The sequence below is a fragment of the Amphiura filiformis genome, chromosome 1 (assembly GCF_039555335.1).
Source record: "Amphiura filiformis chromosome 1, Afil_fr2py, whole genome shotgun sequence".
Taxonomy (NCBI): domain Eukaryota; kingdom Metazoa; phylum Echinodermata; class Ophiuroidea; order Amphilepidida; family Amphiuridae; genus Amphiura; species Amphiura filiformis.
In genome coordinates, this window is record NC_092628.1 from 62,400,859 (window position 1) to 62,414,479 (window position 13,621).

Genomic DNA, 13,621 nt, shown 5'->3' on the forward strand with positions numbered 1-13,621 from the left:
GGGAGAAATTTTTAGTATATATCAAAAACATATTGTGCGTTATTCATACAAAACATTCAAAAAACAGTACTTACAATGAGGTTCACTGTCGAACCTCAACGGATTTAGACTGATAAAGTAGTACTTAATAACATGCGTACAGTTTTGGAATAATTTGAGACATTTTTTTGTTTATGTGTAAAACCAATGACGACGTCAAAATTCAGTCAATCTTGGCCGGCCCCCCTGGTAAGGGTAATGTAGATTGTATGAAGTGAATTAATAAATTACTCCATGCATGTATTTCCATCAGTGAGGAATAAGCCACTTGTAATTGTTGCAAAAAAGTTAACTAGTATTTATTTTTTTGTATTAATGTGGCACTATGCCAGCCTAAAAATTGCCTTTTTGTACATGAGAAGTTTAAATCCGCCAATATGTAGAGATGATCTGGCCTGCATTCTCAACACTGCCTTGGGAGTATTTCAGCAGTGTTCGAAATATGCCTCAAAAAGTTACAGGCCAGCTGGGCTTGACCTTAAAAAGTTACCGGCCAGCTGGGCCGGCAACTAGATGCCAGTCAGAAAAGTTACCGGCCAGGTCAAAAAGTTACAGGCCAATGGCCAGCTGACCGGCCCTATTTCGAACACTGTATTTCAGTAGGCCTATACATTTTGTAGACCCTATGCAATAAACCAACTGGAATGGTATAACAATTGACCTTTTCGGTAAATCCCATAACCCTTTGCGAGTACACCTGAGAACTCATCATTTGACGCCACGCCGACTTACAATGCGCAGTAAAGATGAACGATAAACGAAGTGAGCAACGGCGCGGAGCGGCTGGACGCAAAATGACGATTTCGTAGGTCTAATCGCAAAGGATTATGGGATTTACCGAAAAGGTCAATTGAAATGGCAGCCATATTGGAGGACAGTTCTCAAATGACAGCGGGATAGATCTCTGGATGGACTCCACAATCATTTCTACCTACCACATGTTATATTGTATTATCTTGTGCAATTCCCCAAGGAGGCCTCCATGAGGAGAGCATTGTATTTAAAGGATGACGAGTCTTTCATGAATGATGTCATGTTGCATACCCTCTATTAGTGGTGGTGTCTGTCTATTCTGTCTTATCAGCCCTCCTACAACCTTGGCGAAAAAGGTTGCCACACCTGAGCGTTAATTGGCCAACATCCTTCCCCGCTCCCCTATTGCAATGTTGATTTGGACAAAATCGTCATCATGTCTACATTTCAGTCTCCCAACATTGAAAGATGGGGGGTTGGGGAAGGGGAGGGTCTAAATTGAGTGTGCATGCATTTTTGCAACTATTATACAAAGATAATGCGGTACTGTGACATATTTACCTCTGGCGATTGCTTTATTTTAACACCAGCACAGGCTGGTGTGGCAACGAATTTCCGCCAAGGTTGTAGTTTGAGAATGCAGGTTTGATCGTTTAGATAATGATATACAGATGATAGAAGGGGACACCTTATTGTTACACTCCCAAGTTGTATGCATTGTAACATGCATTGAATGAGCAGTATGAGCTGAAGACATTAGTACTAGTAGTGTACTTTTTTTCTAAGAAAACTTTTTATCACAATGGTTATTTATTATCTGTGTACACCTTTCTATTTTTGAATAAAATCATTTTATAATAAAAATGGATATTTGTTTCTTGTTTTGTTGTTGTTGTTGCATTAGATAAATGTTTGAAAACATTTGGCAACTTCAATACATTGTGTGGGTTTTGGTTTGCACATTAAACTTTTAAATGAAATTTGATTAATTAGAATACACTTGTGAAATGTACATATCCATAGTTGTAAGACCAGTGCAGATCGTGTCGAATATGAATTGGGTATAAATGAGCACTTGTAGGTGTAATATCGGATACGTTTGTGAAATGTCAGATATGTGTATATACCATATTTCGTCAAATAAACGCCCCCGGGGGCCTTACATTTTCCCAAGGGGGGGGGGGCGTTTATTCAAGGTCAATTTTAGAACGATAATTCCATTAAAATCATTGGATAAAGTAAAAACACACGCTAAAATGACGAACTATGAACTAGAAACACTGACTTCTGGCTCACTTCCGGGTTTCTGATCCAGATTTTCGCCAATTATTGACACTATTATTGACCATGTGCGCGACTTGGTAAGCTTACTACACAAGATAGCATGGAAATATCGGCATTTTTGAAACATAAAAATTAAAAAAAGTGGTGGGGGCGTTTATTTGGGGGGGGGGGCGACTATTTGACTAAATACGGTAAATAGTGTATTCTTAAGTTTGCTTGTTGAATGGGCGTTTAATGAAGATCCCTATTTGAAGGTGAAAATGTGTAGGGGGTGGTAGTTGTTATGTGGGTATCAGCAGCTTAATTTCTTAGCAAAGTCAACAAAGTGGCCCCCATGATTTAAAAGAAAAAAGTTGAGGCTTTGTGGCTCTCAACCATCGATATATTGATGCTTTAATGCAGGCCAGAAAGCATGAAAAATAGATCCATTAATGACAGGCATGGGCAAAATCCTTACAGAGGTGCCTGATCTTTAGGAACACTGTTGTTTTGGGCCCTATGGTGGGGCAATTGAGAGGAAATATTTGATTCTTGTGTCCATTTTTAGTATTAGGACTAAGAATTTATGATCTACTGATATCCCAGGTAATGTAATAAATATGTATATCAGGCTCTTCGCATTCATGTTCAAAGGAAAAAAGTTTCAATTTGAGATAAGTAATTAGGAATACAAGTGAGACAGCAAAATAACACACTCAGTGTAGGGTATATATCTGTATTTTTATAGCTGTATTTCAAATATATTTCATCAACATATAGTCACATAGCACAGTTGAGATAGCACACAGTACAATTTGGCCTTAACAATTTTATATACTTTGGTCTAAACCTAAAAATTCCTGAATGGTCATCAAATATTGCACTTACCGAAGTTATGTAATTCTACAGATTCTTTTGAATTTAACTTAATAATTGTATCTCAGCACAAATTGTTACAATTAACAACAATATAATATGGCAAATTGTTCATCCCCTAGACATTCATGTACTTGATCACACCGCATACATACAGTTTTGTCCTAATTTTCTGCACATTTGATTACATAAATGCCACATTACATATCAAAATGTTTCTAGGCCACAGAAAGATTGAAAATATTGGGGTGGCCATCAATAATTGAGGAGGGGGTTTATGTCCAAATTGATATTATGTGATGTTATAAAGAAATACAATACAAATTACTCAAAACTTGAGGGGGCATGGCCATCCCAATTGCTAGTGCTCTGAAATGTTAGGCAAGTTTTTAGATCCCTGGTATTCTTCCCTGAAATACAGTCATATGTGACCATCCAGCACAACTGAGCCCTGAAGTCGCCAATCATCATTTTTGAGATATTCAACCAAAATATTCTGCTTGAAATTAGCTTTAAAATGATGTATATCATGTCTATAGTACTTGACATTTAAGAAGTGAAAAATCAATAAAACAGTCAATAAATCCTTTGTTTCCTATTGTTTATTGTTAAGTTCAATGGAGCATATCTCAATAGTGGCACTGGCGACATCCGGGCTCAGTTGTGCTGGATGGTCACATATATTAATGGAGAATGTTACATAGCACCATATAAAAAATGACACCTTCCTATTTACATGTTATCAGCTACTTGTACCGTATTCATTCCAATAAGAGCCATTTTTACTTGTTTACCTAATTTTTTCGTAAGGGCTGTTTATTAGAGACAACTTTACCTATGTTATAATAGGGTCCCAAGACGTTCTAGTAGCGTTGCAGTAAATGTATTGCAAGTTTACACATGACTTCAAATCCTAGTTCACTGTATCAATGTCTATCAGTCACTTCAACATTAATAGTACCCTTTAGCAAATTGAAAATACCCTGGGTGGGCGCTTATTGGGGTATGGGCGCTTATTGGAACAAATATGATGGAGTAATGATGAATTAATAATAAAATTACAATTTAACTTCAAAACAAGCATAATCTTCTCCAGCATAAATGGCATAACACACCCAATTTTAAATGCGCAATTGCTGGGATATGGTCTTAATATTCAATGTCGTATACCAAATGCCTCAATTTTGAAATGTGCTACATGTTTGAAATTTGCTCTCAACAATGGTTGGTGGGGCGAAAGAGGTAGGAATCTACAAATGAAATATATGGTGAACTTCACATTTGACCCCAAGCACAAAATTATATGTATGAAGACGTGTCCCAGGGAATTGTTGCACTTGATCGAAGATTAACACAAGCAAAGACAAGCAATATATAGCAGTTTCTAACTGAAAGTATAATAATATAGAATGCATATAGCAACATTTGTGGAAGTGCATATACTATTAGTCCACAGAGTCAGATATATAGTATATTTCCAATACATAAGTTGGTTTTATATAACTATTGTATAATATGTCAAACACTACAGGGTCAGTCCATATCAAAACAGATTGAGTGTACACCCACCCTCTTGGATTTTGCTCTCCTTTGGCTCAGGGTACCTTTCATGGACCCCTAGGTGAGGTCACAAGAAAAAATTCAAATTCAATTTCGTTTCGAATGGCGGGCCATCTAAGTTTGACGACCTTGACCAAAATTGGGAATTTAAGGTGTCCAAATGACAAAGCGCTCTCTTTGAGAGGCATTTTCTTCTTAATTAAATCAGTTGTGACCCTGTTTTTGAATGTGGTCACTCACTGGCTGTGTCTGAAATGCCTAATGCCAAAAAAGATTGATTTCGGAATTTCGTTGGGATTTCAGAGGGGGTCAAAATCAGCACTTCGTACTGTTCAATCAAATTATCTTTGATTTTGAAGGACCCATGATAATGTCACAGTGCACTTATAGGTCCTAATTATGTTCAGAATGGATTAACCATGTGCCAATGTCTATGAGCAATTCAAAAAAAGAGAAATTTCTTGACCCCCTACAGAATTTTAGGCCCCCCTAAAGTGGTTCAGCCACAAATGGCTCTTAAAATCGGCAAATTTTGACACCTAATAACTTTAGGTGTACACCAGATATGAATTTCTAGTCTTTTGCATCTGAAAGAATGTAGTCTAATGTTACTAGGAACATAAGATTTGTTTTGTATTTTTGTGTTTTGATACTAAGTTGATGGTCCCAAAAATCCCAATTTTGACTAATAATGTACAGGTTATGGGTACAAAATGTCAATTTCAACATACCCTTTTTTCTATTTTTGATCACTTTATAGCAAATTGTCTTATTTATCCTGTTATTACATAGTTAACAACGTCCGATTTTGGTGATTTTGGTGTCTAATTATATTTTCTTGCATGAGAAATACAACTTACGCAACTTAAAAAACTGTACAAGGAACCAATGACCTCCTTATTACAATATGGATTCTTTTGGCAGCCATGTTGCAAAAGAGGGTCATCGGTTCCTTGTATAGTTTATTAATTTGCTTAGTTGTATTTCTCATGCAAGAAAACATATATAATTAGACACCAAAATTACCAAAATCAGACGTTGTTAACTATGGTCAGAATTCAGAAAGGTCGTTGACCTATGAACATTTTTCGTCATAGCGCCCTCCTGAAAGGTCTGACACATAACAAACTATACATTTTTGGAATCCTCATGACCATACGAGTAATTTGATATATTACTTGACATAATTGGGAGCATTCTGACAATTTGACCCCATAACCTGTACTTTGCATGTGCATCGTTGCCAGAAAGTGCATTTTGACCCCTTAAAATCCATACAGAGGATTAGAAAGTAGTTTTTCTTATTACTTGACTCAAAAGCAACTTGAAATATCAGGATAAATAATACAAATGGCTATAAAGTGATCAAAAATATAAAAAAATATTACTGGTATACTAAAATTGGCATTTTGTACCGTATCCTGTATGCATGGTATGTTAGGCAAAAATAGTCCCAAACAAAAATGTTTGGTAGACTCATAACCGGTGCGATCTTACCTTTCCGATGTAGATTAAGATACTTCTTGCATCGATCCCGAGATGCGGAAAAACCAATAGTCATTTTGTCCCACATAAATGAATAAATAACAAAACCCCGATCCCCGGTGGACTCACCCAAAAGGTGACGCCACACCATATGATCGCCCCTTATCCGACTTGGGATCCCCTACTCGGACCAAACTTGTAGGGGTGGCGGGGTCCGGGATAATCAACATCGAAAGGTAAGATCGCGACCGTTATGAGTCTACCAAACATTTTTGTTTGGGACTAGACTCAGTACACCGGTCGATCTTACCGCTTCCGATGTTGATTAAGATACTTCTTGCATCAACATCTGAAAGATCGATCTAGCAAGTAACCGACGGATGGAGGTACAAGATTGGTCAGCATCTGATCAGGGATCGGGAGCGGTAACGATGGTTTTCGCGAGGTCAGAAATATTTTCCCCCAACGGTCGGGAAAACAAAAAGGACCACGCGATCACAGACATAAACCTCCTTACTTAATAAGTTTGGTGGTTAAGAATAGCGACACTGGTTCTTACCATGCTGAGTATTCTGTATAGTCTGAAAACCTGGTACCCGTACACCACCGTATTATGATCGCTTCGAACAATGTCCCGGTAAACCTCCCGCCCGCCTCTGATTACTAACGTAAACGGAAGTATCGTAGAGAAGAAGGCGAAGGTGGCTTCGGGACACCGCCTGCTAGATCTCCTCAAGGGACAACCGAACGGTATACCCAAGATGATGAGATAGCTCGTGTCGAGTGGGTCGTGGGACGCGAAACCTTCGCGATCCCCCCGGACCCCACCAACACCTGGACCAGCCATTGCGACAGCGGCTGGACCGAAAGGCTCTGTAAGGGTGATGAATGCGGTCGTGAGTCCTCGCAAGGCTTGTGTTCGAAGAAATAGTGCTGCAGCGCCTTATCGGACACCCCAGCCTATCTTTGGCTTCAGCCGAACCTTGCCCAACCCTGGGGATTGGAGAGGGACGAATGTCGGTATGCACCGCGCCCGTTCAGTAGTCACGAGAACAGAGCGCCGAAACAGTGGCGCTCCAGTGTTAGTGAACACGGAAGCTAACCCCGACACCGTGTGCAACCCAGCTCCGCCGTCTCGAAGCCAACGCCAAACCGGAAAGCCATCTTGAGAGTTACGTATTTAAGCGCCGCTTTTGACGGAAGGTCAAAAGGGTGACCCTTAAAGTAATCTAAGACTGTGTTGGGATCCCTTAGGAGGATCACTTTCCTTTTGGTAGACACTCGCTGAACATACCGTCGAGGCGTAGACTAATAAGGTAACCATCGGTTATGATGGTCGACCCGCCTCGAAACCTCGGTGAATGGAGAGGACAGCTGACTTATAGCTGGCCCCAGTGGCCCGCTGAAGTCTTGCTTGGAACTTTTCTGTCAGAAACTCCGAACTAGCAGCACAGAGGTTTCTAGCGGGAGAGCTATTTGTCTCATTGCACCAAGCGTAGTATGGAGCCAGACTCTGGCTATACGCACGGAGGGTAGACTTCCGTCTAGCCCCGGCGATGAGAAAAACAGCTTCTGATGAAAAGTATCCCTCGCTGCGCGTTCCCTGGTAAGGGCCATGCAGCTAACTGCAGGTGCTCTAGTGATAGACTGGTACCTCCGCTCCGGGCATCCGGAGTAGATCTGGTACTGGGAGTGCCAGCGGCCTTGCCGCTAGCAGAATGACAATGCAGTCTTCCCACCCGATCTTGGTCACCACCCTCATGAGTAGTGAGATCGGAGGGACTGCATAAGCTGTCATCCTCCCCAGTCTATGGACAGAGCGCCCACGGTGAATGCTTGGGGTCCGCGACCCTTGAGCAGTACACCGGCAGTGGATGATTGCGATGAGATGCGAACAGATCTATCGAGGGGTGGTACATCCCCTTGAAGATCGTCTGAGCGCCCTGCGGAGCAAGGGACCATTCTGCTGGTCCCGACACCCTTCCTCGTGACAGATTGTGCGCGAGGATGCTGGTGACGCCAGCGATGTGTATCGCTCTCATCGTAATCTGCCTGAACTTGCACCACCCTATCAGGTGTCGTGCATGCAGGCTCAATCGTGGTGGCCCGGAGTCCCCTTGTCTGTTGGGGTAGGCTACCACGGTTGTGTTATCCGTCAGGACAACGGTATGTGATTCCACGATCACCTCCTCGTAAGCGAGGGAGGTTGATGTGAAACTCTGTCTCTATGGCCCCCATAGGCCCGAGACGGAGTCTCCGTGGATGTGGACCCCCAGCCCCGCTTTTGACGCTATGGTCGTCACTACGTGACATACCGGGGTGCAGGAAACCTGACACCCTGGGTCAAATTGGGCTGATGGGTCCACCACCAGAGTTCCTCTCGCGCGATCTCCGACAACGGAACCGCGAGGGATATTGAGTGACGGCTGGGCCTGCAAGCAGGCTAGAAGGTGTAGTTGGGTAAGCCTAACGTATCACTGCAGTTAAAGTACGAGGGCTACCATACTGGCCATTAGGCCTACCACCTTCATTCATGCCACAGCGGGTTTTGCCCGAGACTCGCCAAGAGTCAGGCACACCGCACCATGTTCGCCACCCGCCGGGTGAGAGCACCGCGAACCCTCCGTGAGGGTGATCTGGGCCCCTACAAATAGTGGTGTTCGCGTCGGGACCACGCTGGACTTTTTGAGCTGATCAAAAATCCAGGGTCCCGCACCCACGGACTATCAACCCCATGAGACCCGTAGTCTTCAGTGGAGTGCGTCCAGATATGAGCCAAACGTCCAGGTAGCAACTGATGTTGACACCCCTGTGCTTCAGGTACGCTGCCACCGCTCTGACCAAGAGTGTTAAACACCCTGGGAGAGATGGACAGGCGGATGGCCGGTATCAAAACTGGTAATTTTGATCCTGTACCTAGAAGCGCAGATGCCTCCGATCTTGAGAGGCGATTGGCATATGCAGATAGGCGTCCGAGAGATCTAGCGATGTTGTTCCCATGCCCCTGATGGGGCAGGCTAGCACCGAGGCGAGAGTCCCCATTCTGAACCTCTTGGGCCTGAAGAACGTGTTCAACAGCCTGCGGTTCCGGATGGGGCTCCCGTCGCCGGTCTTCCTTGGAGCCAATGGCTCCAAGATCACCCGTAGAACGGGGGGGTAGACCGGGACAATCGCCCGCTTCGTGAGAAGCTGTGTGATCCCTGTCAGTAGTGCCCGACGCTGGGGGCCGTCTGACGGCACTACTGTGGACCTCTGAAATGTGCAGACGAATGTGGGGAGACTGGGTTGCCAGTCTGTAACCCCCACTCCCCACTGACCATACCCAGGCACTCAAAGAGATGGTTTCCCACCTCTGGGTGAAAGCCATAAGCGGTCGTCCACTGGGAGATCCCCCAGTGGAAAAACCGCTGAGCCCCCCAGGAATGCTCTGCCTAGCTTCCCTTGGAAGAGCGCTTGCTCTTCTTCGGGGCTTGCCAGCTGTTCCTGTGCTACCCTTGCGCCTCCCAGAAATGGGTGCTACAGAGGTAGTGGGCTCGGGTACTGTTGGTGGTGCACAGCCTGCTGAAGTCGGAGCTCCTACCCATGGTAAGGGCAGTTTCCGACTTCTTCAGAGTGCTCCCGTTGGTAGCTTCTTTGCACGGTCCTCCACCGTAGCGCAGAAGCATCCAAAGAGAAAAAGGACCCTGCCTTTCCATCGCGCTGAGCGATTGGAGTGGCAGGCCCCACCCCCGGGCGCTGAGTGGACACCCTATGGGCTAGGCCCATGGAGCTCTCGTTGAGGCTAGCTGTTAGCACCGCTAATAGGCTCACCTCCCGGAAGAGCTCAGATGTTGTCTGAGCGTGATACGCTTGACGACATCTGGGTCCCTCTCGGATCCCCTCAGGTAGGTCCGTGGTCCTCCCCTGCGTTACACGCAGAGGAAGCGTGCAAGCACGCGGCGCCATAGCTCTACTGAGCTCGACAGCCCTACGATATCTACCCGTGAGTTTTGCCGGGAATGAGAGTGCAGGCGCCCCTGTGAGGAAGCAGCAGCTGAGCATCCTACTGAAAGGATCCCTGGTCCTCCTCCATGGACTCCCCCTTAGGGGTGTCCGGAGGAAGATCAGTGCTGTTGCTCCCTGGGCAGCGGGGAAGGAGATTGTAGTGATGTCACTACCGGACTCAGCTTCCGACTCTTTCCTCGCCCACAGTATCCGTATCATGTCCGATGATGACGGTAACTGAGGACGGGCATCTGAAAGCGGGTAAGAAGGCATAACCACTGTGTGGCTCGCCGACTACCTGCCAGCAGAAGAGGGAGTACTCCCGCAAGACCCTGAGGTATCCGCCATGGCACCACTGGGTCCGCGATGCTCTCGCAGCCGTCGTCCTAGCGCTTAGCAGCACGGGCCTACCCTGATCAAGATCTGGGTTAGCCCCATGCCGGCTGGCCTGGTCAACAGCTGATGTTGGTACTGCGTGGCCATCGCTAGGCGACACTTGCCACGGTGCTAGGCCGTGGAAGAAACACCCTGCGGCGGGTACCACGGGCATACCCAGCCGGCAGCTGACCCTGAAAGGATCCGCCACCAGGGTAACCCCATGGTACTGCAGTACCAGCACCGCCTCCCCCTTGTTGCCACAGAGACTGTGGCGACTAAGGCGGTGCTGCGGTACCGGTCGCGGTATCAGCGTGGGTACCCTTGAGGGTTCCCAACTGTGGACCGCTGTACCCTCGCCACACCGCGCTCCCTGTTGGGGGATCAAGCTGTGTGCTGGCGTGGTACCGGCGCGGTACTAGCATGGGTACCCGTGAGGGTTCCTGGTTGTGTACCGCTGTATGCGTGGTTCCAGCCTCGGTGCCCGTGGGGGCTCCCGGCTGTGTACCACTGTACCCATGCCTCACCGCGCTCCCCGCAAGGGGATCAAGCCGCAGGTATGGGTACCCCGCTATACCGGCTGTCCCTTGGCTAGAGGGAGCTTGCCTAGTACCACGGGTAGCTGAGGGTGCATACCCCCGATCAATCACCTCGCCACCTGAATAGGCAGCGCCAATCAATGGAGCTATGCCCTGTTGATTTGACAGTGATCGATCAAGAGAGGGTAATTGACCCATTGACGATAATGGATCACCCACGCTCCGCTGGCTCTCGAGGACATAAGTGGGTTGTTGATCAGCTAGGCTGTTCAAGCTACTTACTGTACCCTCTAGAGCTTCGCCTAAGGTCGCTGTGTGTGGCGGACCGCTCACGGCAGCTATGGGCGGGTGCATAGCGGCTACCACTGAAGTCAAGCCGTAGCTCGCCTTTGTAGCTGCCACCGAATCGCACCTGGGTCGCTGTCCCGTGAGAGACTGCGAGCCCAACCCCTGAATAATCGCCAGCCAGTCCCTGTGGACAGCCAGCAGCTATTCTAGGGCCCGGGGTATCACTCGGCGGTCCCGCCATGGAACGCTGCCGCAGGACAACCCCAGTTGGTTCTGCTAAGACTACACCCACAGCGTTAGCCGCGGTATCGTCTCTGTTGAACCCATGCATGCTAGGGTTCAACCCAGGCAAGCCCGGGTACCTTGCATGCTGCCCGTCGCTGGCTACTACTGTGGCTGTTTGAGCCCGTAGATATGCCTGCAACAGACGGGTGTCCTCCTGCTAAAAACCCGTGAGGATTTTTGGCTAGAGGACTGGTATCCTCCTGCTACAAAACCCGCTAGGGTTTTCGCTGGTGGTTACCGCTCTGCTGCCTGCTACTTTGCTCCGACGTATAGTCAGTGCTTTCGCTGGCTGCTGAGCCTTTGGACGCGCTTAGCAGTCCCGAAGGAACCGCTTGCTTGTCCGGGGACCGGAGCCCCTTAAGCAGACCTGCCATGACCCATAGGGGCTGTCACAGCAGAATCTACCGTGATCGACTGGTATCCTCCTGCTGCAAAACCCGCTAGGGTTTTCGCTGGTGGTTACCGCTCTGCTGCCTGCTACTTTGCTCCGACGTATAGTCAGTGCTTTCGCTGGCTGCTGAGCCTTTGGACGCGCTTAGCAGTCCTCGAAGGAACCGCTTGCTTGTCCGGGGACCGGAGCCCCTTAAGCAGACCTGCCATGACCCATAGGGGCTGTCACAGCAGAATCCACCGTGATCGACCTTACCAGTGCCCTTGGTAGATTTCTTCTTCGGCCTATGGCGATGATGGAGCCTATCCCAATCGTCAAGCTGGAACTCGGAGAGTCCTAAGCAAAAGAAAGACATCTAGAAGATCGAGAGCACTCCCTGTGGGTGAAGCAGAGCGGGTGTGGGTCCCGCTCCGTCACCAGGGAAGGGCAAGCCCGACAGGGCCGAGGCGGCGAGGAGAAAAGGGAGGGGGCACTACCCCCCAACACGCCGACTCAAGCCCAGTAAGCAAACCTGAGCACGGAGGCTGGTCGCTAACGTTAGTGGTAAAGTAAGGACTGGCTAACTTTATTACTAAATGTCAGACGGGTCCCTACCAATCCCCACCGTATGAATATCTGATTAACTCGTCTTATCGGACGGTAATGAAGACATAACGATAGAGTAATCACCCTAACATAGCAACAATAACCTACCGTACATGAAATATAATGTGTATGTACAAACATCTATTGTAACTTACAGGCTGCAATGGTTGTTTTACGTGGGAAACAAAATGAATGGCGCCAACGAAGCGGCCATTTTGAATTGCTCGTGTGTCCCGTATACAAACGGAGGCACGATATGTAGCTAAGTTTTGGATCGTTTTTTGTCACTTTTTTGCCAGAAAATGCCGTCAAAACTATCCTCAGCCGAACAATACCGGTTTGGTTTTACCTAAGGTGTGAAACTACAACCAGATATCTCGCCTTTGGTCGAGAAATTGATACACAGTGCTATGAACAATCGATAGGCACGCCTGTGTCAGTCGGAGACCAAGGAGGATAAGGGACGATCATATGGTGTGACGTCACCTTTTGGGTGAGTCCACCGGGGATCGGGGTTTTGTTATTTATTCATTTATGTGGGACAAAATGACTATTGGTTTTTCCGCATCTCGGGATCGATGCAAGAAGTATCTTAATCAACATCGGAAACGGTAAGATCGACCGGTGTACTGAGTCTGACTATTTTTGAAAGCGTCAACTTAATACTAAAACACAAAAAATACAAAACAAATCTTATGTTCCTAGTAACATTAAACTACATTCTTTCAGATGCAAAAGACTAGAAATTCATATCTGGTGTACACCTAAAGTTATTAGGGGTCAAAATTTGCCGATTTTAAGCGCCATTTGTGGCTGAACCACTTTAGGGGTGGCCTAAAATTCTGTAGGGGTCTAGAAATTTCTCATTTTTTGAATTGCTCATAGACATTGGCATATGGTTAATCCATTCTGAACATAATTAGGACCTATAAGTGCACTGTGACATTATCATGGGTCCTTCAAAATCAAGATAATTTGATTGAACAGTACGAATTGCTGATTTTGACCCCTCTGAAATCCCAACGAAATTCGAAATCTATCTTTTTTGGCATTAGGTATTTCAGACACAGCCAGTGAGTGACCACATTCAAAAAGAGGATCACAACTGATTCAATTAAGAAGAAAGTGCCCCTCAAAGAGAGCACTTTGTCATTTGGACCCCTTAAATTCCCAATTTTGGTCGAGGTCGCCAAACTTT